We start from the raw sequence: 27,932 nt of genomic DNA on the forward strand, positions 1-27,932 counted from the left end.
TGCATCTGTATGGAATTGAAGTCAATGTGGTTCAGTGCTGGGCTCTCTGCTCAGGCCAATGCAGTAGCAGGATTAGGGCCTTATTTAACTGCCCTGTCATCATCATTATTTACCATTTGCCAGTTTATGTGCCATCTGCAGATTTTATCAGCAATTATTTCATATTTACTTCCAGATCATTGATGAAAATGTTCAATAATGTCAGGCCTAGTACCAATCCCTTCAAAGCACCACTAGAAACACCCACACTGAGTAGTGATTCCCCACTGACATTTACAGTTTCAGATGTGGCAGTTAGCCAGTTCTTAATCCATTTTAATGTGTGCTTTACTGAGGTTGTATAGTGCTGATATTTTATTCAGAATGTCATGTGGTACTAAGTCAAATGCCTTCAAAAAGTCTAAGTACATTAGATCTATGCTACTGACTGCATCAACCAAACTTGTAATCTCATCAAATATTGAAATCAGGTTTGACAAGACATTTTCTGTAAAACCATGTTAATTGGCATTAATTGTATTCTCATCCTTTATTTTGTCAATTGAATCAGGAAACAATTTTTCAGGTTTTTTGCCTGGGATCTCAGGCTAATCAGTTTATAGTTACTCAGGTCATCCTGCTTCCCTTTTTTGAATATAGGCACATTTGCACTTTTCCAGTCTTCTGGAATTTCCCCATTGTTCCCAGACCTATTAAAAATTAACATCAGTGGGCCAGAGATCTCCTCAGCCAACTCTTTCGGGACTCTCAGGTGTAAAGTTGTCCAGGCCTGCCAATTTAAAAATGTTTATCCCTATAAGATAGTTTAATATCCTCCTTATTCACTAGTTCATTGAACTGGAAAGTACTTCATCATCCTTATGTAATACAAGTACATCACCCTGCTTCTTTTCAAATGAAAAATAAATATTTATTGTAAAAGCATGGCCCGCTACCACTTGAGCTAAAGGACCAGCTCTGTTAGCAAGGAAATTGAATGGGAAATGTTTGTATTGACTGTGCACTCCATTTTGTATTATGTGCTGAACACATATTTAAACTTGCCTAAGGGTGACTTATTGCAATGTATTCCTGGTAGCTGCCCAGCTCAGAAAACAGGCATGACACTTGTTGAATGACTATTCCAGAGAAACCATCATGACTAGAGCTAGGCAAATAATGGATTTTTCCGTTCACTGGTAATTCCAAAAAAAAAAAAAAAAAAAAAGTTTAGTTTTGGGTCAAACTGAAAACAACATTTTTCAGAATTCCCACTGAACTGAAAAGTTGAAAAAGAATTCAGTTCAAACTAAATCCAACATATTTCAGTAAAGCCCACATCCTCCTTCAGCCATTTCGTGAATCCTTTCCATTGCTTTCCAGTGCCTGAAAATCTGAACAAAATGTTTTGTATCAATATTAAATGTTTTGTTTCAACATTTTTTATTTCATTGAAACTGGTTGGCAACCTCAGCACAAATTCATTAATAGTTTCAGCTGACATATCACATTTGTTAACAAATTATGCATCTAAAAAATTTTATGTGCTCTAATCAAGACAGCAATCTTGATCAAAACTATCAACTTTGAATTACTCTCAACTAGTGGCTCACTCTCATGGAACAATAGGTTTTCTGCACAGGTTTTGGGGCTATCGTGAATTGGGAGAGGGGCCTAGACCTTTCTAGCTAAACACATGGCCAAAGGAGACAAAGACTGTACTTAAGGAAGGTTCCTGCTCTGAACAGAGGGGGCCAGCTATTACCACATGTAAGAAGGATTTGACGGAGATAGATGGCAGGAGGGATTCTGCCTGTCCTGAACTCCAACAAATCTCAGACTCACAGAAGGAATGAGCTCAGAGTAGTGGAAAGTGCATCTCAGGACTTATTAGTTAAATTATTGTAATTTACCTTTCAGCTTTATGAATCTCTGCTAGTGAAGGTCTCCACTAGAGTTGGGCACATTTAAATTATAGGGTAAAAAGTTCCATGAACTCAAACTAGCTCTGTGACTCCCATGAACCAAAAAAATATAGTTGGTGGAGTTCATAGAACTTCAGATCCCATATCCTTTGTCTTGGTGCAGTTAATACTTTACATGAAGTTCATACCTACCAACAGACATCAAAAAACAGTAGATTGTAAATTTGTACAAGTGTATACAAATTGTTTTGGGCGGCAGAGGATGGGGGGGAAACAGCAGCAGAAACATAATTTGTATACATTTGCATTAAGAGCCAGACACAGTTAGAAAGATGGATGGAAGGAAGGAAAGGGGAAGAGAAAGGGAATGGAATGCAATCTCAGTATTTCAATGCGTCCCTCTTTAAGAGCATTTAATTCTCCTTCATCTTTATAAGTCCAGAGGATCTTCAATTACATTACTATTGACCTATAAATACATTACTGTTGTCTCTTCTGGAACACTAAATGTTCTGTAATAAACAGCTCCATCAGAGATATCCCCCACGGATTTGCTAGTTGTATTACAACTTTCAATTTTGTTAGATACCCCTGTGGGAAAAGGTAGCTAACTTCCTATAGTGTTTCCTCCCAACTGTTTCTCCTCATTTCAGGAATTGAATTCTCTTTGGATTATGCTGGTATTTAGGACCAGATCACAGCCACTGCTATGCATTGGTCTTGTCACAGAGCAGTAGAAAACCCACTTACTCAGCTATCTAACAATTACCCCAATGAGAGGAGATGCTTGGGTGGTAAAAAACTGCAGTAAGCCACACACACCTTTTGCCCCCTGGTGTAGGGATATGGGAGGAGAACTATTCCATTTGAAGGTCCTCAAGAATTTGCATAACTTAAGAGGCACTCTAACTTGTTCCTAAGGACCGGATCCAGCAGACCCAGTGTTTTTTATCAGAGGGGTAGCCGTGTTAGTCTGGATCTGTAAAAGCAGCAAAGAATCCTGTGGCACCCTATAGACTAACAGACGTTTTGCAGCATGAGCTTTCGTGGGTGAATACCCACTTCGCATCCGACGAAGTGGGTATTCACCCACGAAAGCTCATGCTGCAAAACGTCTGTTAGTCTATAAGGTGCCACAGGATTCTTTGCTCCAGTGTTTTTTGTTTTTGTTTGTTTGTTTTTTTAACCCAACAAAAGCCAATAAGAGCCAATCCTTAAGGGTTGGATCTCACCATCTAACCCTTACTTTCTACGCATTATGTACTGCTGTTATTCCTGATGAATATGTAGCTAAGAAACATTTTTTAAATAAATTACCAAAGGAGAGAAAAAACAATAATGCACACACTCCAAAGTGAAATGGAACTATCAATGTAGTTTCCACTTTGTTACTAATGAACAAATTCAGTTCTCTCTTTTGGTAGGACAATGTTTTTATGGCCCAGAAACATAAAATTTCCTCTCTCCTGTTAAAAATGTAAATTTTCTTGGGCTCAGTTGCCTCCTCCTCCAGGAAAACCTGTGGGAGAGAATTCAGTGTGGCAGAAAAACCAGTGTGGCTTTCCTCCGGGAGTTTTTCAGGAATTGTTCCATTGAGGGATGGGATTTGTCCCTCTTCATCAATCCCAAGTGGTTTTGCCCCCACGACCGGGCTCCCCCGAGGATTCTTTAGGATACCAGGGCCATCGACACAGAGGCCTTATCCTTCCACATAAGGTTGGGGGTCCTTGTTCAGCCCCTTCAGCTTTCTGAACACACATTTCAATTGGACCCACACTTAAAGGTTTCACTGCATTGGGCAATGCCTCCAATACCTACCCACATAAAAAAACCTAACTGGTTTCAAGACTGAGCTTGGTAAGTTTATGGAGGGGATGGGATGTTGACAACTTTCTAATCACACAAAACCTAATACCCCTGCTGTGAGGCCCTGCCACTTCTCCAAGACCCTGACCCAACTTGTTCCATCCCCACTCCCTCCCCACCACCCTGATTCACTTTAACTGGGATAGGGCAGGGGGTTGGGGTACGGGAGCGGGCTCCAGGCTGGGGTGGGTGGGGTGAGGACTCAAGCTGGGGGTGCAGGCTCTGGTGTGGGGATGAGGATGAGGAGTTTGGGGTTCAGGAGGGGGCTCCAGGCTAGGGCAGGGGGTCAGGAAGGGTTTGGGGTGCAGGATCCTGGCAGCGCTTACCGCAGCTCCCAGAAAGCAGCCGCCAAGTCCCTGCAGTGCAACCCCTAGGCACATGGGCTGACAGGGAGACTCCACGTGCTGCCCTCGTGCCTACAGATGCCACCCCACAGCTACCATTGGTCACAGTTTCCGGCCGATAGGAGCTGCAGAGCAGGCACTAGGGGCGGGGGCAGCTCGCAGAGCCTCCCTGGTGCCTAGGGGCTGAACTGGTGGTTGCTTCTGGGAGTCACGCAGAGCTAGGGGAGGCAGGGAGCCTGCCTTAGCCCCGGCCCCCCACTGCACCACCAATCAGACTTTTAATGGCTAGGTTGGCAGTGCCAATGGAGACACCAGGGTCCCTTTTCGAGCGGGTGTTCCAATCGAAAACCAGACACCTGGCAACCCTACATGATGGGACTGCCTTCAATGGCATATAGCCACTCTGACTGCTAGTAGCAAATATCCCCAACAGCTGAGGATAGGACACTAGATGGGGAGGGCTCTGAGTTACTACAAATAATTCTTTCCTCTAGGTGTCTGGCTGTTGGGTCTTGCCAAAATGCTCAGGTTCCAACTGATTGCTGTATTTGGGGTCAGGAAGGAATTTTCCCTCAGGTCAGATTGGCAGAGATCTGGGGGGGTTTCACCTTCCGCTGCAGCGGGGGCACAGGTCTCTTGCGGGTTTTAAGTAGTGTAAATAGTGGATTCTCTGTAACTTGAAATCTTTAAATCATGATTTCAGGACTTCAGTAACTCAGCCAGAGGTTATGGGTCTATTACAGGAGTGGGTGGGCAAGGTTCTATGGACTGCATTGTGCAGGAGGTCAGATTATATGATCATGATGGTCTCTTCTGGCCTTACCATCAATGAGTCTACCAGGATTTACCTTTTGTGGAGGGAGTTGCTAAAAAAGTCACATTAACTTTTTGCTGGCTTTTCTGAAGGGCTTGGTATGGAGAGAGGAATGATTGGAATCCCCATATCCTCCATTTCTAGCTTGTCACCTTCTCAGCAGCAGATGAGTTACCCTCATGGGGGCAACTCAGTTGAGATTGAGCAGGAAGCAACTCATTCCACAAGGGCAGCTGACCTCTCCCTCTCAAATGAGGGACTAGGAGATAAGCAGAGAAGATCCCCTCTATGCTTTTATTATTGAAAGCATAATCAAGCCCATTGTCATTTACAGACCCCCACACAAAAAAAATAGCTATCTGGGGGATGAAGTTACATGCACAGTGAGTGTGGCACTGGTACAGCATATAAAGGAACATTCCACAGCTGTTATGAATCTTAGTTTGAGAACAAGATGGCAGAGGACATGTGTATTCTGTTTCTTCTGCACAGAGTCTATTAGGGCGGTCAAGCGATTAAAAAAAATTAATCACGATTAATTGCACAATTAAAACTAATTGTGATTAATTGCACTGTTAAACAATAGAATACCATTTATTTAAATATTTTTGGATGTTTTCTACATTTTCAAATATATTGATTTCAATTACAACACAGATACAAAGTATACAGTGCTCACTTTATTTTTTATTGCAAATATTTGCACTGTAAAAAAAATAAAAGAAATCCGTATTTTTCAGTTCACCTAATACAAGTACTGTAGTGCAATCTCTATCATGAAAGTGCAACTTACAAATGTAGAATTATGTACAAAAAATAACTGCATTCAAAAATAAAACAATGCAAAACTTTAGAGCCTACAAGTCCACTCAGTCCTACTTCAGCCAATCGCTCAGACAAACAAGTTTGGTTACAATTTGCAGGAAATAATGCTGCCCACTTCTTGTTTACAGTGTCACCTGAAAGTGAGAACAGGTGTTTGCATAGCACTGTTGTAGCCAGCATTGCGAGATATTTACGTGCCAGATGCGCTAAAGGTTCATATGCCCCTTCATGCTTCAACCACCATTCCAGAGGACATGCTCAGTACAGAGAGGGAACTAAGTGATACCGCAGTGAAATGCTTTACACTCAGAGTTGCACTGAACACAATAACCCCTCACAGGGCTATTGTGCATGGCTCTGTCTCTGCTATCATCTTGAAGATGAGATATAAAACCAAAGTCCTCACTCCCCACTTAGGGATATAGAAGATCTCTTGGCACTTCATTGACTACATGTGTTCAGAAAATATCCTGGCCTGACCAGCTTCAAAATTACGTAATTACATCTTTCCCACCTAAAAATTTTCCTGTAGTTTCAGTTAGATATAGGATTGTTTTGTGCCACCTCCTGTAGATTGCTGTGGAGTAGTAGTAGATCTGTCCACTGTAAAATAGCTGAAACCCCTGAGGGAGCTGTCCGTCAGTGGTGAATGACATGATTCCTTTGTACACTCTGTAAAGCACCTTTGGATTTTTTGGAATGAGGAGGTACTACATAAATTAAGATATTACTATTAGCTGAGAGCCCATGATGTGGGCCAAGTAATCCACCATTGACTGTATGGAGACTGTAGAGATGAAGTTGTTGAATGCAAACTAACTGTAGAGTAAGAGTCATGATTGGTTGAGTTGCATCTGATATCACAATGGTCTAGGACTTGTTTCATTGCCTTACACTCATGTTATGTACAGCTACAGTAATTCATAAAGTCAAAATAGCGAAGAACTTAAACATTGGATGGCAACAGACAGCAAAGCCGTGTGATGCCTTACCTTTGTGATATTCTAAACAAAAATCCTCAACTTGCAGCTGTTTCCACTGCTTTACACTAACTCAACCACCATTCTGTGCTTCAGAGTGACACACAGAGTTACAATCCTGCAATCTTACATAGAGTAGTAAAATGAAATCTATTGCACAGGTGTGGCAGTTGGAACAATTATCTAGATTAATTGTTATTTATAAAAAAGTGTTACCTTTTCACATTTCATGACATTTCTCACCTGTGTGCAGCTCCTATTCTCTATTGATAACCCCAGCCCCCTACATATTATATTGCTGACTTCAGGAATGCATAATCTATTTGCATGTATATTTCCTACAGATACAGTTTCTTGCTTTCATCTCTGCAGTTGCATATATTTGATGATAGTGCACATTAGAGCCACCCTGGGAAGGAAACACATTTCATGGTTCTGGCAATCAGTCACCTGAAGTGTTTCTTACTCTCATGTATACAATCCATTCTTTCCTATGTGCCACATAAAAGGATACTCAAGGGTTGTCTTAGCATACATCTACATTGCAAATCCAAAAACACATACGAACTACCATGGCAGCGAGTCTCACAGCTGGGATCAACTAACTTGGGCTCATAGGGCTTGCTCTAGCGGACTAAATTAACAGTGTAGGCATTCCTCCTCAGGCTGAAGCATAGGTGCTGGAACTAGGAGTCCTGGGGGTGTGGCAGCATCTCCGGGCTTGAAGTGGTTTCCATTATATACGGGGTTTACAGTTTGGTTCAATGGCTCTGAGCATCCCCACTACACGAATTGTTCCAGCACCCCTGGGCTGAAGCCCAAGCTCTGAGACGAAGTGTGTGTGTGTGGGGAGGTCTAAGCCCAGTCTCCAACTCAAGCAAAAATGTCTGCAGGGCTAGTTTTCCCTCCAGAGCACTAGTCCTGTGAGCCTAAATCAGTTGACCTGGGCTCCGTTACTTGCTGCTGAGGGTTCCCCCCCCCCCCCATGCACTTTTATTTATATGAAAATACTTTGCTCTAATATCCTCAATATCCTCAAATTTCCTCTCTCCTCATTGCTATGTTGCAGTTCGGCTGCCACCCTCCTACCCCAGAGGTGGCTGCATTTCAGTGATAGGTGAAGTGATTCCTCTGTGTGTATAATTTGTAAAGGCTATTTTGGGATGAAAGGCACTCTATAGTGACAAGGTACACTTATAGCATACCCATGACAGAAACCCATGTGTTGTCCTCTAGTAAGTGAGTGGATAAAGGGGTGACTTTCTGATGGAAGATGAATGAAATGTTCCACAATTTCCCCAGTTAAATTTTTGCATCTGCTTTGTATGTTGCAAGTAAGTGTTTCCCCTACATATACTTTAATATTTCATTCATAAATACATAAGAGCCTGAACACTGGATACATGTTGTTGCATCTGACAGGCTAATTGACCCATTTTTATTAATTGGCTGTGAGTTGTGCATAAAAGATTACCTCTCACATAAGCAGCTTTTAATGAATCCAGTCATTAATCTTCCTAAGTAGCTACTCTGTTCTAGCTTCCTCCAAGGCATTAGTTCACACAGCCTCCACTCTAGAGTCATCATCCAGCAACTAAGTCCCTTAAGACCAACTCATTTGCTGAACTGTGGCAGGAGCCTACCTCACAAGATAATCCATGAAAAATGGGGGTGCAATATTTGGCCTAGTTGTTCCTTTACCTCACACAAGACAGATAAATTAAATTCACCTCAGATTGCCCTTGAAAGATTTTAGACTCCTGGAAACATAAAGGTAACAAGAGGCAGTCAGGGCCTTTTAATTCTAACTTTCTATTAGCGCACTGAAACCACCCTTTAATGTAAAACATGTTTACAATCCGTTAGTGTTGTTGTACCTATTGGGTTCTGGGAAGTGGGCAGGCAGAAGCCTGCTTAAGGATCCCCCCCCCCCCAGCCTAAGGGGAGGATCTACAGGACCTCAAAACCCAATTGAGTTCGGGGGACAACTAATAAAAGAACAGGGACAGGAGTGTGGTCAGAGGGTCAAAAGAAGGGAGCCTGATGGGGACACTGAGCAGAGAACCCCGGACAGCGCCCACTGCTCCTCGAAGACGTCAAGGGAGCCGGTGGACGCTGCCCAGAGGAACTCTGCCCGGATGCGTGAGCCGACAGAGGATCAGAAACAAGCCCCACAGTCACAGGAGTCTCCATTGGCCAACCGCCTCTCCATGGTTGTGTAGATGGCCGTTTTAGCCAGGGCTAGGAGGAGGTTGACCAGGAGGTCCCGTGACTTTGTGGGGCCACGGACAGGGAGTGCGTAGAGAAGGAGGTGAGGGGAAAAGTGCAGCCAGAAACACAACAGTATATTTGTGAGGAGCCGGTATAGGGACTGCAACCTGGCGCACGCTAAGTAAACGTGCGCCAGGGTCTCCCTCATGCCGCAGAAGGGGCAGGTGTCTGGGACAGGGATGAACCGCGCCAAATACACACCCGTGCTCACAGCCCCATGAAGGAGCAGCCAACTGATATCCCCGGTGGGCCTCTGGACCAGGTCTAGTGTCATTGTATCTATTGGGTTCCTGGGAACTGGGCAGGCGGAAGCCCCCCAATGCTAAAGGATCCCCCCAGCCTAAGGGGAGGATCTACAGGACCTCAGAAACCCACTAATTTCAGGGGACAACTAATAAAAGAACAGGGACAGGAGTGCGGTCAAAGGGTCATAAGAAGGGAGCCTGATGGGGATACCGAGCAGAGAACCCCGGACAGCGCCCACTGCTCCTCGAAGGCATCAAGGGAGCCAGTGGATGCCGCCCAGAGGAACTCCGCCCGGATACATAAACGGACTAAGGATCGGAAACAAGCCCCACAGTCGCAGGAGTCTCCATTGGCCAACCGCCTCTCCCTGGTCGCGTAGATGGCCATTTTATCCAGGGTGAGGAGGAGGTTGACCAGGAGGTCCCACGGCTTTGTGGGGCCATCGATAGGGAGTGCATGGAGAAGGAGGTGAGGGGAAAAGTGCAGCCAAAAACATAACAGGATATTGGTGAGGAGCCGGTATAGGGGCTGCAACCTGGCGCACTCTAAATAAACGTGCGCCAGGGTCTCCCTCACGCCGCAGAAGGGGCAGGTGTCTGGGACAGGGGTGAACCGTGCCAAATACACGCCCGTGCTCACAGCCCCATGAAGGAGCCGCCAACTGATATCCCCGGTGGGCCTCGGGACCAGGTCTAGTGTCATTGTATCTATTGGGTTATCCGGGAGAGGGGGCGGGCGGAAGCCCGCCCCATGCTAACGGATCCCCCCCTCCAGCCTAAGGGGAGGATCCACAGGGCCACGGAAACCCACTAAGTGCGGGGGACAACTAATAAAAGAACAGGGACAGGAGTGAGGTCAAAGGGTCATAAGAAGGGAGCCTAATGGGGACACCGAGCAGAGAACCCCGGACAGCGCCCACTGCTCCTCGAAGGCGTCAAGGGAGCCAGCGGACGCCGCCCAGAGGAACTCCGCCCGGAGACGTGAGCGGACGAGGGACCGGAAACAAGCCCCACAGTCGCAGGAGTCTCCGTTGGCCAGCCTCCTCTCCCTGGTCGCGTGGATGGCCTTTTTAGCCAGGGCGAGGAGGAGGTTGACCAGGAGGTCCCGCGACTTCGTGGGGCCACGGATAGGGAGTGCATGGAGAAGGAGGTGGGGGGAAAAGTGCAGCCAGAAACGCAATAGGAGATTAGTGAGGAGCCGGTATAGGGGCTGCAGCCTGGCGCACTCTAGGTAAACGTGTGCCAGGGTCTCCCTCACGCCGCAGAAGGGGCAGGTGTCCGGGACAGGGGTGAACCGCGCCAAGTACACGCCCGTGCTCACGGCCCCGTGAAGGAGCCGCCAACTGATATCCCCGGTGGGCCTCGGGACCAGGTCTAGTGTCATTGTAGCAGGGTGGTCACCCGCTCCTGCCCTGAGGGGTTTAAAACAGCCCAGGAGAGGGCCATGGCTGGGGGGCATGCAGCTCCCAGGCTGATTGGGGAAGCAGGCACAGCTGTGGCTATGCCCCAAACAGACCCTTATAAAAGTGCTGTGAGCCAAAGTTTGAGAGAGAGTTTCCTCTAGCTGTGGAGTGAGATGGACCTGGCCGCTGGGGAGAGGACCAGGGTACCTGAGGTGGAGCAGGGCTGGGGAAAGGTGAGAGAAGCTGGAGGGCTCCTGCCTGGCAACTCCCCAGGCTGCTGGCCTTCTGCAAGGCCAAATAGATACTGAGGTTGCAGGGGGCAGCAGGTCCAACCCCCACCCCCTTGCCTGTGACGAGTGGCTTGTACACTGCAGTCTGCCCCAGTGAACGGCAGCTAGATGGTGACTGGCAGTAGCCTTATATTGAGGTGAGGTGGGGATAGTGGGTGGGGGTTCCCCTGGGAGGGGAGACCCAGAAACTGGAGGGGTACTGCCAGGGGGTAGCCCCCAAGAGAAAAGGGCACTGGGGTCTGGGAGGGACATGGGGGGCCAGCGAGAGGTGAGACACTGGTTGACAGAGGGTGCTCCGGAGGATGGAAAGCTAATTCCCTGGATGACCATCAGGAGATGCCGTGGCGGTGAGTCTTGCTCTGTTACAGTCATGCTGCAGTAAGACCATTTTGCTTTTACTAGTTTTCATTGACCTCTGTCAACATCCAGCATAAAAATGCAATGAATGCTCAGTTATAACACTGCATTACATATGAATGCATACACAGAAAACATGAGGCAGAATGATCTTGGGACTATTTCTAACTCTGTCACAGACTTGCTATGTAACCTTTGGTAAGTAGCTTCATCACTTTAGGGTTCAGTTTTCCTCATCTGTATAATGGGGATAGTACCTCTTACTCTACTGGGGAAAGATTTTATTCCTTAATGGGCCAAAGTGCGTAGCTCACAATGCGGCCCATGTTTCAGTTTGTGGAGATGCACTGACCAGGAGACACTGTGCCCCCTCCAATTCCAGGGAAGGCATGAGGAGCAAACATACCCTACTACCCCTTTGGGTGATGAAGCTTGCTCCACCCTGTCTCTGGCCTACATAGGGAAGCAGGGCCATGACTCAGCCATCTTCCCTGTCTTCATCACTGTACACCTGTAGAAACACGAGGTACTAGTTCCTCTGCTCCTTCAAGTTGAAGGGCTGCTGCTATTATGCCTAACTCTTGCTAAGAAGGGTAGGCAGGTAGCAGAAAATACACCTAGTACCCTCCTTCTCAGTAAGCTAGGGTTCTTAGTGCTTTGAGATCCTCTGAAGGAAGAGGTCACAGAATTACTGTGACAGGCACATTTACGACAGAAAGAAGTGGAGTCAACATTTTCAAATGCGGGTGCATAAGTTGAGGTGTATAAGTAAGAGGCCTGATTATCAGACTTCCCCCAATTTATTTCAGTGATGGCTACAAGTGCTCAGAGTTGAAAATCAGGCTCCTTATCTTGGTGCCTAACTACAGACAACCACATATAAAAGTTTTGGTCTCTTTCTAGCACACCGGAAAGAGGAAAAGGAAAGTTCAACTCAGCATGTTTTGTACAACATTTATACACGGGTGCAAATAGCAGGACAGCCTAGAATCCGTCTTGTGCCTGTTTCCCTCCACTCCCATTCAATGGGACTTCTATACAGTATCTGAGATTAACTGAGTGGTCAGCCTAGCACTTTTCACACTGCAGCTAATCCAGACATAAGCCCTGAATAACAACGAGGTCAAAAGAAAGCAGTAAAGTAAAACAAAAGTTCCAGCTTGTACAGCAATCTATTCAAGACTAGCTATGGGGCCTAATTCTCCACTTTACTGAAGTCAGTGGAGTTACTCCTCAATTAGAGGGGTGTAAATGAGAAGAGAATCAAGGCCCAGATCTACCTAAGTGACTCAGAGTATGCTCACATTTCTTGCCTAGACAATGCTCAAAATTGTTCAAGTTACTACATTCTCTAGACTCCATGAATATGCAAGCTTTGGCCAACTAGCAAAAAGATAATGCACCCACTTCATGTTAACAACCAACCACGTAATAGCTAGAAATACTCAAAACTTAAAGAAATCCGTAATGCTGAACAACAGTACTTTAGAAATGGAATATCTTTATTTTTATCTTTTGAATAGGTATAGCATAGCCTGTAAAAGTGCAAACTTCCCACATATAGACCTACCAGCCTGGGTCTTTTATAACTGACAATTATTTTTGTAATCTCAAAGTAATTTTTGTGGTGTGTTTTTCACTACTAGGAATTAGCCCAAAACCACTAATTCATTTAATCTAGGTAGATCACCTACAACCTTCAGTGTCTGTTGATCTGAACTCTGTGTATCCAGTATAAATAGTAAAACCAAGCAGCCATAACTCTTTCAAAACTAATACTTTTCTATATAGATCTACACTCACCCTTAAACTAGTTTGTATTGCAGGACTCATGTGTGACACTCTAAAGTACAATCCAGACAAATGAGTAGCTGTGTCACCCCTGCCCTGTAACACTGCCTTGCTGCTGTAGCCTCTAACCTAGGCTGTAAGTCACTCCCAATGATGTCTGTATGTGCTGCAGCCAGCCAGCCTCATCTTGGCTCCCACCAGTCTTAAGGATTACAACAGGGAGACCCCAACATGCTCCCAGTCCCAGATTTCCCCCCAGAAATGTATGTCCTGTATTGCCCAGCAGAGAGAGACTGAGTCCATTATTCCTTTAAAGGAATAATATTACTCCTGAGGGCATTTGGTGCCAAAAAAGTTAAAATTCTGTGCATAATTTAAAATTCTTCAAAATTCTGCACATTTTTTGTCCATGTGGAGACTCCAGCATAGCATTGGGAAGCCCATGTCGCTGGCTGCACATAGGTGGGAGACCCCTGTTCAGCTCCCACCTGAGACACAGACAGTGATGAGGCTCCACCCAATCCTGACACAGCATAAGGACAGGGTCTGCCCCAGAAACGCTCCAATGCCTTGCCCCTCTATGCCAGGTGCACTAGGTGTGGGCAGGCAGCTCAGCAAGGCAGGATCCAAGTGTGGAGGGGCTTAGTGTGGGGGGATCCAGGTGTGGGGTGAGAGGGTTCTGTGTGGGGCAATCTGGATATGGGCAGATCAGTGGGGGATCCGGGTGTGTGAGTGGTATCTGGATGCACAGGGACTTGTTGGAAGGTTCTGGGTGCAACAGTAATGGGACTCTGCAGGGGGGTCCAGGTGAAGGTGGTTGGAGTTCAGGGAGGGCATGGGGAGATAGAGCTCAACAGGGGTCTTGATGCAGGGTGTTCAGTGAGGGGGTCCAGATGCTATAAGAGTGAGGCTCAGTGGGGTGGGGATTCAGGTGCAGTTGGCTGTTGCTTGGTAGGGTGGGAATCTGGGTGCGGGTGACTCAGAGTGGTCCAGGTGCAGCAGGAGTGGTTCTTGTTGTAGGGGGGATCTGGGTGCAGGGGGGTGAAACTCAGTGGGAGGATCTGGTTATTAAGGGCATCTGGATGCATGGGGGTTGGGCAGAGTGGGGAGCAGCTCCCTGTACAGTGATCCCTCCCCCTCCAGCTGAGGAGTGATGGGTGTGGGAAACATGGTGGGGGAGGGAGAGTTTGCAGAGCTTCCTACATCTGGGGGAGAAATCTGGGGGTGGGTCTGACATGGCCCCAGATGCCATGCAGGGGAAGAGGAAGTCCCATCCTGCCCAGCCCAGACAGCACTAGCAGCTGAGCCTGGTGCAGGGTAGGAGCCACCAGCTGGGTCTTCCTCAGTCCCACAGTGATTTACCTCTCAGCCATCTGCCCTGGGCACCCAAAACATACTTCTAGGGAGGGTCACATGACCATGCTTGTGGCATCTCTTTGTGAAGGCTAGGACTATAACAATGTTTAAAAGGGGATTGGATAAATTCATGGTGGCTAAGTCCATAAATGGCTATTAGCCAAGATGGGTAAGGAATGGTGTCCCTAGCCTCTGTTCGTCAGAGGATGGAGATGGATGGCAGGAGAGTGATCACTTGATCATTGCCTGTTAGGTTCACTCCCTCTGGGGCACCTGGCATTGGCCACTGTTGGTAGACAGATACTGGGCTAGATGGACCTTTGGTCTGACCCGGTACGGCCATTCTTATGTTCTTATGTTCCCTGTCAAAGTCATTTTTCTGCAGCGAAGTAAATAAATCTGCAGGGGACATAAATCCTGCACATGCGCACTGGCACAGAATTCCCCTAGGATTAATAATATGCTTACATCTTGGTAACTCAAATGGAGTTACCCAGGCATTTCAGCTTGAACACAGTGGATTAGATAAAACAAGTTTAACAACTGTTGTCATAAATAGTTAGTTAAGGGTTAAGTTTCCACCTGTAAAGGGTTAACACATAGTACCTGGTGAACACCTGACCTGAGGACCAATCAGGGAAGAGAATTTAAAATTCCTAGGAGGGAACTTTTTCTCTCTGTTCTTGTGTGTGTTGTTCTTAGCCGTTTGGAGTTACAAGGGTCCAGATGTTTTAATCAAGTCTTCTGCAAGTTTCCATCTTTCTGAACTAATTTCTTCTAGTCAAGATAGTGAGTATTAGAAAGGTACTTTGTGTCCTCATCTAATAATCCTATGTTTACAATTCTGTGTGGTTGTTATTGATTATTCTTAATTCTGCCTGTATTGGTTGTACTGAGAAGGAGGGAGGATTCTCTCCAGAATTTGATAAGATTATACCCTACAAATGTCCAGCTTGGACTCATAGGGCTGGTCCACACTAGCTCTTTAAATCGAATTTAGCAGCGTTAAATCGAATTAAGCGTGCACCCGTCCACACCAGGAAGCCATTTAATTCGACATAGAGGGCTCCTTAGTTCGACTTCGGTACTCCACCTCGACAAGGGGAGTAGCGCTAAATTCGACATGGCTATGTCGAATTAGGCTTGGTGTGGATGCTAATCGATCTTAGTAGCTCCGGGAGCTATCCCACAGTGCAACACTCTGTTGACACTCTGGACGCCAGTCGGAGCTTGGATGCTCTGACCAGCCACATAGGAAATGCCCCGGGAAAATTTGAATTCCTTTTCCTGTCTGGACAGTTTGAATCCCATTTCCTGGTTGCTCATCGGGGCGAGCTCAGCAGCACCGGCAACAATGCAGAGCTCTCCAGCAGAGGAGTCCAGGCAATCTCAGACTAGAAAGAGGTCCCCAGCATGGACTGACCGGGAAGTCTCAGATCTGATTGCTGTGTGGGGCGATGTGTCTGTGCTTTCGGAGCTGCGCTCCAGCAAACGGAATGCAAAGACCTTTGAGAAGGTCTCCAAAGCCATGAGAGACAGAGGATACAGCCAGGATGCAATGCAGTGCCGCGTGAAAGTCAAGGAGCTGAGACAAGGCTACCAGAAACTCAGAGCGGCAAACGGACGCTCCGGAGCCCAGCCCCAGACATGCCGCTTCTATGAGGCACTGCATGCCATTCTTGGTGGGTCTGCCACCACTGCCCCACCAGTGTGCGTGGACTCTGAGGATGGGATAGTGTCGACGGACTGTTCCTCGGAGATGTTCGCGGATGGGGAAGATGAGGAGGACGAGGCAGTCGACGGCGCTTTCCCCGACAGCCAGGATCTCTTCCTCACCCTCTCTGAGATCCCCTACCAACCCTCCCCAGCCGTTACCACGGACCCTGAATCGGGAGAAGGATCAGTCTGTAAGTGCTTTAAACAAGTTAACATTTATTTATTAAAAGCAGCTAAGAACAACAAGTTAACATTTTTTTTGTAACTAAACAGGGAGAGACATTAGGAGAACAGAAGGTCTACATACAGGGGGATGGAACTTTTATCTTCATAAGATATCTCCAGGAAACTCTCCTGGAGGTAATCTGAAAGTCTATGGAGGAGGTTCCTTGGCAGAGCTAGCTTATCGTGTGCCCCGAGGTAGCACACTTTGCCTTTCCATGCTACAAGCTGGAATTCCGGGACCATTGCCCTCACGAGCATGGCAGAGTAGGCCCCTGGGTGGTGGTGGCTTTCTTCCAGCATGCGCTCTCTCTCTGCCCGTGAGACTCTCCTCAGGGTGATCTCTCTCGCACACTCCTGCATGAAATTAGAGTAATTGGGGTACTATTAGTAATGGGAGCGCTTAACTGTTCCTTTGCATAACAAGAAGCCTCACTTAACAGCCACGTGCTGCAGTCTACAGAGTGGCAGCATACAGGGATCTTTCCCAGTGAACAGCCGCGAGGGGGTGCAACAGGGGCCGAGTTTATGCTTTCAGGATTGCCTGCATCAAGAGGACAGAGCTGTACATTCACTTCTATGAATCCAAAAGTGTTTGACTTACCATGCCTTGCTGCTACACAAATTCTTCTTTCCTGCAAAGGTTCTCTGATCTGCAGCCCAATACCCCAGGCAATGAAAGCGCATTCAGAGAAATCGAACTTTCCATTAGTGAGTGCGCATGAGACAGGTGCTGTGCATACTCTTGTTCACAGACACCGAGTAGACTGTTTCTTTGTTTAAAAAATGTATCATTGTAAGAAATTCACTACCTTTTTGACATCACACAGGTGCAACTGTATCACGACCTGATGCACCATGCCCCTCACAGATGATGGCGCAAACTAGAAGGCGTAAGAAAAAGACAAGGGACGAGATGTTTGCTGAACTTATGGGATGCTCCAGAGCCGAGGCGGACCAGCAGAGCCAGTGGAGGGAGAACCTCAGTCAGCAGCACCGCTCACTCTGCGAACGGGAGGATAGGTGGCGTCAGGAGGACCAGCAGGCGACTCAAACGCTGCTTGGACTAATGAGGGAGCAAACGGACACGCTCAGGCGCCTTGTCGATGTTCTGCAGGACCGCAGGCAGGAAGACAGAGCCCCCCTGCACTGTATCTGCAACCGCCCACCCCCGCCTCAAACTCCAATCCCCCCCTCATCAAAAATAACAAGAAGGAGGGTCACCAGGGGCCGTGAAAACTGTCACTGCACCACAGGACAGTGTTAAATTACCCAAAAGCTATCAGTCACTACATTTTGAAAAGTCCTTCCCTTACTGTGTTGTTGATTATTAAAAGTAGTTTTCTGTTACTTACTTTTTCCGTCATGCTTTTTTACACAACGCTGTGTTAGATGTCTTGGGTGGGTCGTTAGGTGGTTGAGGGGGTAGTGTAATGCATAGTACAGTCACCTTTAGCAGGGTACAGAGACGGGGGCTGGATCAGCAGCATGTCACACACACAGTGCAGTCAGTAGGCGGTTAGCTGGTATGGGAGGTGGTTTGCAGGTTTTCTGTCATTGGAGGTGGTACGTGCATTTGAGGCGGGGGAGGGGGGTTACAGATGTCATGCAACGGTCCCTGTAATGGACCGCAGAGCCACACAGCAGAGGAATCTGTATCCGTCCTCCCCCGCAACAAGGCCACATAGCCCCCGCACACAGAGTCCAAAAAAGGAGGGATGGCCGGATCCGTTGAAACAACCAGTCCTGCTGACCGGTCTGGGAGCAGGAGCATGTCAAACCTCGACTTTAGAGGCGGTCTTTACATGACCACACACCCTACCCAGCACAGTGTGCGTCCCAGTTTCAACCCTTTAACGCAAAGTCATCAATAAAGACACCGTTGTAAAGCTACAGTGGAGCACGTACTTTAATTTTTAAATGTGTGTTATAAGTTGGGGAAGCGGGGTGGACGGGGTATGTAACTGCAGAGGCTAGTCAACAGTAACTTGGTAAAGAAACAGGGGCAGGTTCAGCTTCTCTGTGAAGAAACTGAACAGTCACAGTTCACGCTGCTCGCTGGTACTTGAACAGTTCCTTGTCGCTGTGCAAGATGCCTGCATAGGGCGTGACGAGCCAGGGCATTAGCGGAGAGGCTGGGTCCCCTAAGATCAGTATGGGCATCTGCACATCCCAAGCGTTATTTTGTGGTCCGGGAAGAAACTACTTTCCTGCAGGCGTCTAAGCAGACCAGAGTTCCTGAAAACACACGCGTCATGAACTTTGCCTGGCCACCCGACGTTGATGTTGGTAAAACGTCCCCCATGGTCCACCACTGCTCGCAGCACCATTGAAAATTAGCCAAATTTCTCAGCAGCTGACTGCGGAAGAGGTGGACGATAAGTTGCGAGGAGCTGACAGCGGCCACAACTGCAGCGGGATCCATGCTCTCAGTGCTGTGGCGCCCACGCTGTCACTGAGAAGAAAAGTGCACGAACAGATTGCCAGCTGGCGCTTTCAGGGAGGGATGCTGGGCGTGATTGACGGTTCAATGATGACAGTTACCCAAAACCACCCTCCACACAATTTCCCCTCCCCCAGCATGCATTGGTGGGAAATCCCAGCATTCCAATGGGCGGCGGGGAGTGCGGGAACTGTGGGATAGCTTCCCACAGTGCACCGCTTCCAAAGTCGATGCTTCGCCCGTTACTGTGGACTCACACAGTCGAATTAGTGTATTTATTGTGGATACACAACTTCGACTTCATTAGGTCGATTCCAGAAATTCGAATTAAGATGAATCGAAATAGTCTTGTAGTGTAGACGTACCCATAGAGATTGTGTATTTTCTTGTTTTTCTTTTAATAAATTCTTTCTATAAAGATTTGATTAAATCCCTTCTACTGTGGATACAGGGGGAGGGAGCTAAGAGACTCTCTCTCGGTGGTGAGACAGGCTTATCTCCGGGCAGAGAAGGGATGGGGGAGAAGGGGAGGTTTCTCCCTCTGTGAGTTGATCTGTGTTTCCCCAGGGAACGTCTTGGGAAAGAGGAGGGGGAAAACAGGGGTGTCCCGGCCCACGTAAATTGACCGGGTGGTGGCAGCAAAAAGGAGACCTACCCTAGGATTTTAGGGTGGGGGGATACATGCTGGCCCTCAACTTGAAACCCCCCAGTTTCCAGTGAGGGTGAGACCATGACAACTGTAGAGAGAGATTTTAAGTGAGAAGTAGTAATGAGGCATAAGACAGTCAAGAAAAATAAAGATAAAATGCTTACTGGTGTGTGGTAGGGCCTGCTATCTCTTGCCTCTGATCAAGTCCACAAACAGCTCAGAGACCCTTTTGCTGGTAAAATACTCCATGCAGTTTATTGAACACAGTGGTTTCCACCACCCTATACACTATATAGACTCACACCTAGACTCCAAGGGAGCTCTCTGCTCCTGAAGCAAGCAGAGAAGAGCTATCTCCCAGGTCCTTCCTGTGCCTTTTGTATCATCTGCCTAATTAGCCTCTTAGTTCTCCTCAGCCCACCAGTTTGGCACAGCTTTTATTAATGAAGTCTGCTCTGGAGTAATTAATTAGAACAGCAGTGACCAGAGTGCTGGTTTAGCAACTTAACAACTGTAATTTAACTTTGCTTTGACTATATTATAGTTTGTCTTCTCACCACATACTTCAAAAGATTACTGACCAAACTCTCAGGTCAGAACTCCTCCCACAGAGTCCAACAGCTGCTTCCTTGTGTTTTCAAGTGCAGAGAATGTGATGGGCAGAGAGAGTGAGAGGTGTCTTGGAGTGTCTGCTCCTTCTTTTTATAATCCTGTCCCTGCTTTAAGAAGCATTTCCAGCTGGGAGCAAGGTGACAAGCAATCTATGAAGAAGGAAACTCCACACTGTTTTTGTTAAGTAGACTTTTTCCCCACCCCCTTTCCTGCCAAAATATTGTCACTTAGTAGATAACGGTCCATCAGCCTTGTTTACACTTGGCTAAGGTGTCAGCTAGCCCTCTGTTTCCAAGGAACTGGTTCGGCCACTCCCCAGATTTATCTGGAAAATATACTTTTAGTTATGATTTCATCTTATAACTTCATATATGACAGTGCTACATGGATTTTCCCGTGATGCTATTGATCAGCAAATTATGAGTTTTTAAATAATACCTCATAAGGCATATCTTGTACAAACATTATTACAATAATCCCGGCTAATAGCTATTAATGGATTTAACCTCCATGAATTTATCTAGTTCTCTTTAAACCCTATTATAGTCCTAGCCTTCACAACCTCCTCAGGCAAGAAGTTCCACAGGTTGACTGTGCGCTGTGTGAAGAAGAACTTCCTTTTATTTGTTTTAAACCTGCTGCCCATTAATTTCATTTGGTGGCCCGTAGTTCTTATATTATGGGAACAAGTAAATAACTTTTCCTTATTCACTTTCTTCACACCACTCGTGATTTTATATACCTCTATAATATCCCCCCCTTAGTCTCCTCTTTTCCAAGCTGAAAAGTCCTAGCCTCTTTAATCTCTTTTCATATGGGATCAATTCCAAACCCCTAATCATTTTAGTTGCCCTTCTCTGAACCTTTTCTAATGCCAGTGTATCTTTTTTGAGATGAAGAGACCACATCTGTATGCAGTATTCAAGATGTGGGCGTACCATGGATTTATATAAGGGCAATAAGATATTCTCAGTCTTATTCTCTATCCCTTTTTTTAATGATTCCTAACATCCTGTTTGCTTTTTTGACTGCCACGGAACACTACATGGCTGTCTTCAGAGAACTATCCACGATGACTCCAAGATCTCTTTCCTGATTAGTTGTAGCTAAATTAGCCCCAATCATATTGTATGCAGGGCCACTCTAGACACCAGCCCAGCAAGCAGGTGCTTGGGGCGGCAAGTTGGGCTCTTCGGAGGTAATTCGGCAGAGGGTCGCTCGGTCCCTCTCGGAACAAAGGACCGGCCGCCAAATTGCCAACGAAGAAGAAAGCGGTGCAGTGGAGCTGCCACCGATCGCGGCTTTTTTTTTTCTTCACCACTTGGGGTGGCAAAAACCCTGGAGCCGGCCCTGATTGTATGTATAGTTGGGGTTATTTTTTTCAACGTGCATTACTTTACATTTATCCATATTAAATTTCATTTGCCATTTTGTTGCCCAATCACTTAGTTATGTGAGATCTTTTTGAAGTTCTTCACTCTGCTTTGGTCTTAACTATCTTGAGCAATTTAGTATCATCTGCAAACTTTGCCACCTCACTGTTTACCCCTTTCTCCAGATCATTTATGAATAAGTTGAATAGGATTGGTCCTAGGACTGACCCTTGGGGAACACCACTAGTTACCCCTCTCCATTCTGAGAATTTACCATTTATTTCTATCCTTTGTTCCCTGTCTTTTAACCAGTTCTTAATCCATGAAAGGACCTTCCCTCTTATCCCATGACAACTTAAGTTATGTAAAAGCCTTTGGTGAGGGACCTTGTCAAAGGCTTTCTGGAAATCTAAGTACACTATGTCCATTGGATCCCCCTTGTGCACATATTTGTTGACCCCTTCAAAGAACTCTAATAGATTAGTAAGACATGATTTCCCTTTACAGAAACCATATTGACTTTTGCCCAACAATTTATGTTCTTCTACGTGTCTGACAATTTTATTCTTTACTATTGTTTCAACTAATTTGCCCGGTACTGACGTTAGACTTACCAGGATTGCCAGGATCACCTCTAGAGCCCTTTTTAAATATTGGCGTTACATTAGCTATCTTCCAGTCATTGGGTACAGAAGCTGATTTAAAGGACAGGTTACAAACCATAGTTAATAGTTCCGCAATTTCACATTTGAGTTCTTTCAGAACTCTTGGGTGAATGCCATCTGGTCCGGGTGACTTGTTACTGGTAAGTTTATCAATTAATTCCAAAACCTCCTCTAGTGACACTTCAGTCTGTGACAATTCCTCAGATTTGTCATCTACAAAGGATGGCTCAGGTTTGGGAATCTCCCTAACATCCTCAGCTGCGAAGACTGAAGCAAAGAATTCATTTAGTTTCTCCGCAATGACTTTTCCATCTTTAAGTGCTCCTTTTGTATCTCGATTGTCCAGGGGACCCACTGGTTGTTTAGCAGGCTTCCTGCTTCTGATGTACTTAAAAAACATTTTATTACCTTTTGAGTTTTTGGCTAGCTGTTCTTCAAACTCCTTTTTGGCTTTTCTTGTTACATTTTTACTCTTAATTTGGCAGTGTTTATGCTCCTTTCTATTTACCTCACTAGGATTTGACTTCCACTTTTTAAAAGATGCCTTTTTATCTCTCACTGCTTCTTTTACATGGTTGTTAAGCCACGGTGGCTCTTTTTAGCTCTTTTACTGTGTTTTTTAATTTGGGGTATATATTAAAGTTGGGCCTCTACTATGGTGTCTTTGAAAAGTGTCTATGCAGCTTGCAGGCATTTCACTCTAGTCACTGCACCTTTTAACTTCTGTTTAACTAACTGCCTCATTTTTGCATAGTTCCCCTTTCTGAAATTAAATGCCCCAATGTTGGGCTGTGGAGGTGTTCTTCCCACCACAAGAATGTTAAATGTTGTTATATTATGGTCACTATTTCCAAGCGGTCCTGTTATAGTTACCTCTTGGACCAGCTCCTGTGCTCCACTCAGGACTAAATCGAGAATTGCCTCTCCCCTTGTGGGTTCCTGTACCTGCTGCTCCAAGAAGCAGTCATTTAAAGTCACTTAAACAGCTCCTATTAATTTCAATTGCAGTAGTGAGAGCTCAGCACTTCTGCAAGTGAATCTCCCCAGGCTCAAGTTGGGCAACCAGAAAATGAGGCACACACAATTAGTGACCACCTGGGAAAAGATCAATTTAGGAGACTTGCCCGTCATCAGAAAGGAACTTTGTGGCACAGGCACAGATAGAAGACCATTCTCCACAGTGTCATTCAACTGCCTAAACCACAAGACCATCCTTTCTCTTCCCACCTCATTCGCTATATACCTTCCAACTTCTGCAACAAATGAGGCAGGGACACTAGAAACAACAGTGTCCTTGACAACATGGCCCTGATTCATCCCCAGAGCAATGCCCATTCTGTGCACTAAATGAGGTTGGGGCCTTGTGGCCTAATAGTGTTTGATCACGTGATTAAAGACTGTATCATAATACACACACACACAGAGGAAGGGGGAGTGGAATGTAAGTTGCACAGGAAACCTTAATTTTGGTATTTACGTTTTGATAATTTTACTTAGCAACCTTAGCATTCTTTTAATGTAGTGTTTTGGATGTAATTTCCTAGATTTTTTTTTAAAGCAAATAGAATTTCTGCTTTTTTTCAATCATATGGAGCCATGTTGACCACAAATGGGTCATCAGCAGGGTTGGTACCTTTAGATCCATAGCACAAACCTCTACCACTTGAGATAATTGAGTAACTGGTAGCAGAAGCAGGCTATTATCCTCTATGTAGACTAGCTATGAGAGTGGGATGAGATGTACACTTTGCCAGTGGGTTTCATGGGTATTTTCTGGCAGCAAAGGAATGTTGAAATTCAGGGATCTTGGGTTCATTTACAGGTTTCTGGAGGTCCCAATCAGCACATAAGTCCAGTAAAGTGAGAAGTTATATAAAAATCCTGCTCACTACACAAAATATTCTTCTGATTCCCAAAGGACCAGCCACATTTCCAGATCAATATTAACTTGGATCTTACCCAAAATAAGGCTTGCCAATCCTTTAGTGTCTAAAACTAAAGGTTTATCATAAAAGTAAAGAACAAGAAGAGTTGTTAAATTGTCAGAGCAGTCAGTTACATACATAAGACTTCAGAGACCATATATCAGGTTCTTAGCAGCGTTGGTGAGATTGCTGGCTTGAAAGACCCTCTGGAATGGGGGCTGGGCAGGGGCTGGAAGAGCAGGGGCAGGGCATCATGGAAGGGGTGGAGTGAGGGCAGGGCCGAGGGCGGGGGCTTTTGTATCATTATATGAAAAGGTGTCTGCGATGCGGCCCTCAGGCCAATGTACTAGTCCTCATGTGGCCCTTGTGGTGATTTCAGTTTGAGATCCATGCCTTAAATGGCATATCTTATAAGATTCATTGCAATTTTATAATATTGGTATCAGTAATATTATAAATGGTCACCCATATTCCATCCAGCATCACAATATGTAAACTGGAGACATGCTGATCAGGAATATCACTGAGGGATGGATGGATGGGTTGGGTATAAGAAGTTACGTATATATGCTGGAAATATGTTCTTAAAATGTGTTGAGAGGCAATGAATAGATCAAACCTACCCTAGGCAAAGGAATGTGGATTTTTCTGTCTGCCTGGTTGCACTACAGGCACAGGACAATGAAAGTATATTTACATATAGGGTAAACAAAGCAGAAAATAGCTTAGTAAGCACACCAGAGGGCCAGAATCTGCACCCCCAGGAACTCTTCCTGGCTCCTGAGGCAGAGACAATGGACTTTGGGGAATATAAGGGGAACAAAAAGACATTTGAGTTAGCCGTCGTCTAGAGGACAGTAACTTGAAACAGCACCCTCTGACCTCCTGGGCTGAAGGACAGGAGCGGCTGCTAACTTGCTGAAAATGAAACAGTTTTAGGCAAAATTATAGCTTGTTAGAATTAAGTTTTAGGCACTAGGAAGCATGCTATTTTTGTTTTGTATGTTCCCGTTCTCTCTCTCATTCTTGCCTGATATCACTTGAATCCATGTTCTTTATTTATAAATGTATTATTTTTTAATACAAAACCATCTCAGTGCTGTTACATTGAATTCATGTGTGATTGCTCAGTTAAACTAACAGGCTGCTGTGAGCTATTTTTCTTTGGAGGTAGCTAACTTAATTTCTGTGTGTCTACTGAGAGGGACTGGACATTGCAGGAGGATGTCTCTGGGGAACTGGGGTTCACTGATACTCTGCCAGTCAAAGCCTTGCAGTTTTCTGGCAAGGCAGACAGACTAGAGTGTCAGGGAGCTGAGACACAGTTTAGCAGCAGCAAAGCTCTCACTCACTGAGCCACAGAAGTAACGCAGTGGCTTACAGTTTGGGATTCCCCAAGGAAAGCAGCACAGACCCAATAGAGGAATTCAAAGAGGAGTGATGTGGTCAAAGCAATGGGCTAGGAAAATACTCTTTGCAACAGCATACTAGTAGAGATAAGTGGGGCAAGATTGCATTTGTCAAGGCTGGAGAGGAAGATGTTGCAATAATTGAGACACAAGATAATGAGAGCTTCAGCTATGTGATGGATAGGTAAGGCCATACCTGAGAAATGTTATGCAAAAGGAATTGGCAAGGTTTAGACACAGCCTGCATGTGAGGATCTCAAGAAAAGTCCAATGCTAAAGTAGCACACCTGAGTGTCAGGGAGGATGATGGCATTATCCACGGTGATTTCAAAAAGAGGAAGGTGGGAGACCTAGGGAGGAAAGATTAGTAACTCTGTATTGAACTTAGGCTGGTGGCTAGATGCCCAAGAGGAGATGTCAGAGAGAGTCTGAGATTTTAGTTTGAACAGAAGGTGACAGGTCCAGAGTGGAGAGGTAAATTTGAGAGTCATCACTGTAGAGATGGTAGTTGAATTTGTGTTTATGGATGAGATTACCCAGAAACAAGGTGTAGGGAGAGAAGAGAAGGGAGCCAGGAACAGATGCCTGTGGAACCTCCACACAATGTTTAGGGCTTTAAAGGTCCAGTGCAGCACTGGAGACAATAGAATGTTGCGTCATCCTAACAGGATGTGGCTGAAGCAGATAAGGAGTGCAGGAACTGCTGTGCTAGGTCATCTATGAAGATGGGGCAGCATCCTCTGCACCTGGTCAGCTCTGTTTCTTCTTACCTGCTTCGGGGAGCCTAGAGCCCGTGTATTGTATTGTGGTCTGCCCCTGCAAAGGGTGAATGTGAAAGAAGAGAGTCCCTGGGCCATTGCCTGTCCCTGCACACTTGCACAGGGCCAGGTGCTATCTTACTACTGAGAACAGCACCAATGGGCCAACAACCTAATTCAAAGGGAAAAGCAGAACTAAGCTGTGAAGGGGTGATACGAATGTAGTATTGTATAGAGGTCAAGTAGGCTCCTGTGAGTCAGAACTCCTAGGCTCTATTTCTGGCTTTACCACTGATCTGCTGTGGGATCTTGGGTAAATCCCTTGGGCATGGGTGCACAAAAGGAGTTAGTGTTGTGACCCAGCCTCACAGCGCCTAACTTTTAGATGCCTAGAAAATCTGACTAACAATACTACAATGAGTCAGGTGCATAGGCTCTCTGTATTACAGCGAGGCATTTTAACATATGTGTCTTCCTTTACCACTTCTATCACCTCAAAGGCTCTTTCACAATAATTTTGCATTTTGTACCTTTTTACAGGGCTCAACACTAACACCAAGTCTCCTATTACAAAAGAGCGTTTACAACTATTTTTGTCACAACACACCTTTTGTTTAGACTGATTGTCTTTGAGGTTGGTTTGAACAATATCCATGTCTTTTAATGCCTTTACACATATTCAGTTACTGACTCTTCTTTTACTTCAGTGTTTCCTTCTCAGGAGTCTCTGAGATCTAGGAGTCCCCTCCCTTTCCTTCCCTATATGAGATTCTTGGGGTACCTTCCTGTAAGCAAACATATAGTTGTGATGAGATCTCCCAGGGTGCAGCCTGGGACTGTGGGACTACTGTGCCCCCCATACCCTCTCCAGCCTGGCTGTCTCTCACAATGCTTTGCTAGTGACCAGCAGCAAACCCCTCCAGGTGCTGTTATCACTCAGCACAATCTCATGTGGAGATCCAACACCCAGCTATATTGCATGACTGCTCCCAGAACCACTCATATGCTCAAGGAGAGCAGTGCAAATGTATTAATTGGTTCACCACTTCATCAATGGAAAGTAGGGATATACACCAGCCTTTGCAAACCTGAGCAGTTTTGCCCCACACTTCATGCAAACTCACTGGTAAAGATAAACAGTAAAACAAATGTATTGACTACAAAAGAGAGATTTTAAGTGATTATAAGTGATAGGAAAAAAGTCAGAGTTAGTTACCAAGAGAAATAAAACATAAGCACTCAGTCTAAACTCTCAACCTTATTAGACTGGCCAAAAACTAGACTAAGTAGTTTTTCTCACCCCACTGGATACTGCAGTTCAAAGTACAAAGATTTCACCCTTGAAATCTGAGCCAATCCCCTCAGTTGGAGTCTTCAGAGTGTCCTTGTTGCTTGCAGCATGAGTGGGTGAAGGAGAAAGGCCAAGCATGTGGCCACTGTGTTCTGTTTTATAACCTCAGTTCCATGTGCTTGGGGAGCCCAAGTCCAGGCATGTCTGGTGGGCATTGCTGAGTCTCCAGGCAAGGTTGAGCAATTCCCCTGCTGAGGCCTCATGCAGGTGAGTCATTGAATTGTAGCTCCCTTGCTGAACAATGGTTGTTGATGGGTTGTTACCCAACACCTGGGCAGGGTGTCAACTCTCCTTGCTGTTGCCTCTGGGGAGCTAATATCTGTCTGATTCCCCAATTTACAGCATGTTTTAACAACCATACAA

The 27,932-nt window shown here is 45.8% G+C and overlaps 1 long non-coding RNA gene across 1 annotated transcript; it reads right to left on the minus strand.

Moving 5' to 3' along the window:
• Positions 1-16,679: 16,679 nt before the first annotated feature.
• LOC123376211 lies at positions 16,680-27,576 on the minus strand. Its single transcript, XR_006581715.1, has 3 exons — positions 27,519-27,576; positions 26,826-27,003; positions 16,680-16,741 (listed from the first exon to the last, which is right to left on the minus strand). It is a non-coding gene; the product is annotated as an uncharacterized LOC123376211 (long non-coding RNA).
• Positions 27,577-27,932: the final 356 nt, after the last annotated feature.

Source organism: Mauremys mutica, chromosome 1, assembly GCF_020497125.1.
Source record: "Mauremys mutica isolate MM-2020 ecotype Southern chromosome 1, ASM2049712v1, whole genome shotgun sequence".
In the NCBI taxonomy this organism is placed as follows: Eukaryota; Metazoa; Chordata; order Testudines; family Geoemydidae; genus Mauremys; species Mauremys mutica.